Source organism: Ceratotherium simum, chromosome 1, assembly GCF_057802395.1.
Source record: "Ceratotherium simum simum isolate JZ-2026a chromosome 1, ASM5780239v1, whole genome shotgun sequence".
Lineage (NCBI taxonomy): Eukaryota > Metazoa > Chordata > Mammalia > Perissodactyla > Rhinocerotidae > Ceratotherium > Ceratotherium simum.
The window spans coordinates 26,815,483-26,817,461 of NC_141900.1; the positions used below are offsets into that span (position 1 = coordinate 26,815,483).

General features: G+C 37.8%; 1 pseudogene; it reads left to right on the forward strand.

The window, feature by feature from the left end:
* The first annotated feature begins 584 nt into the window (after positions 1-584).
* LOC101395449 (putative olfactory receptor 7A2) lies at positions 585-1,561 on the forward strand (annotated as a pseudogene).
* The last annotated feature ends 418 nt before the right edge of the window (positions 1,562-1,979 follow it).

Below are 1,979 nucleotides of genomic sequence, written 5' to 3' on the forward strand. Positions count from 1 at the left end.
TCTTGAATATCTGAGACAAGCGCCTTCCTCAGGGACCTTGCACTGGCTCTTTACCCTGCAGGCTACACACTTGTCTAGACAACATCATGTCTCCCACTCTGTTTTCCTTGAGGTCTTTGTTCAAATTCTCCTTGTTTTCAGCATTTCCTGAATTTTCAATAAAAAAATAACACCACCATCCGCTCTTTTTTATACCTGTTTTTCTCTTCATAACCCTGGTCACCAAGTGATATGATATATGATATTTACTTGCTTATATTCTTTCACTATCATTATATTATTGGGCTTTTGTTTTCAGCACGCTATACCCTTTGTGAAGATGGCCAGTACTGAACACGCATTCCTCAAGTGCACGAAAGCATTTCTCATTAAAAGTGTGTGATACATGACCTCTTGGGGAAAAGGCTGAGAATGGGCAGGAAACTCTAGTCAGAGATGTCATAGAAGATCCTTTAAGAGGGATAATTTGTACAAAAAAAATATTGATTTTTTTACTATAAATTATAAATTGTAACATTCAACTATGTTTGTAATGTTAATTTGTGTGAAAATTTGTCACATTTTTTTTCATTTCTAGTCATCACCACCACCACATGGTAGCAGGCAATCATACACAAATTTCAGAATTTCTTCTTCTTGGATTTTCAGAGGAACCAGAGCTTCAGCCCCTCATATTTGGGCTTTTCCTCACCATGTACCTGATTACTGTTTTCGGAAACCTTCTCATCATCCTGGCCATCAGCTCAGACTCCCATCTCCACACACCCATGTACTTCTTTCTCTCCAACTTGTCCTTTGTAGACATCTGTTTCACCTCCACCACTATCCCGAAGATGCTGTGGAACATCCAGACACAGAGTAAAGTTATCACCTATGAAGGTTGCATCACTCAGATTTATTTTCTCATACTGTTTGCAGGTTGGGATATCTTTCTTTTGACAGTGATGGCCTATGACCGGTTTGTGGCCATTTGCCACCCCCTGAACTACAAGGTCATCATGAACCCCTGTATCTGTGGACTGCTCATTCTGGTGTCCTGGATCATGAGTATCCTGAATTCCTTGTTACAAAGTTTGATACTGTTGCAACTTTCCTTCTGTACCAACTTGGAAATCCCACACTATTTTTGTGAATTGATCAGATGCTCCAACTTGCCTGTTCTGACACCTTTCTTAATAACATGGTAATGTATTTTGCAGCTATCTTGCTGCTTGGTGGTCCTTTTGCTGGTATCCTTTACTCATACTCTAAGATAGTTTCCTGTATATGTGGAATCTCATCAACTCAGGGGAAGTATAAAGCATTTTCTACTTGTGCATCTCACCTCTCTATTGTCTCCTTATTTTATTGTACAATGCTAGGTGTGTACCTTAGCTCTGCTGCTACCCACAATGCACACTCAAGTGCAACAGCCTCACTGATGTACACTGTGGTAACTCTCATGCTGAACCCCTTCATCTACAGTTTGTGGAATAAAGACATGAAAAGGGCTCTCAGAACATGCTTTGTGAAGGAAACCATAAAAGGGCCAATTGTCCTAGGACTAAAGAAGTGCCCGTGATTGCAGATGTCAAAGCCTCAAAGTCAGAAATTGTGATTATTTGTTCATACATCAGAAGTAATATTGTTCTTTCTATTAATTTCCTGGAATTTTCATTTCTTTGACGTCAACCACTCTATTCAATTCATTTAAATCACTTTGTTAAGCTTTCAGCTCTCTCTCATATCAGACAGTTTTTCTCTTTGTTGTTTTCTACTTCCCAAGTTTATTTCCAGTCATGGATCAGCAATATTTGGTAATTCCCATTTACTTGATTAAAGCATGGATTTTTTTTAGAAAATTTTTTCTCAAATGACATATATCATTACAAACATTTTTTCTCCAATTTTACTAAAAGAATTATCATGAGTGTGTGACTCCTATGAAAATATTAAACTTCATGACCAAGGCAATTTATATAATTTTACAGTAGAAGAGA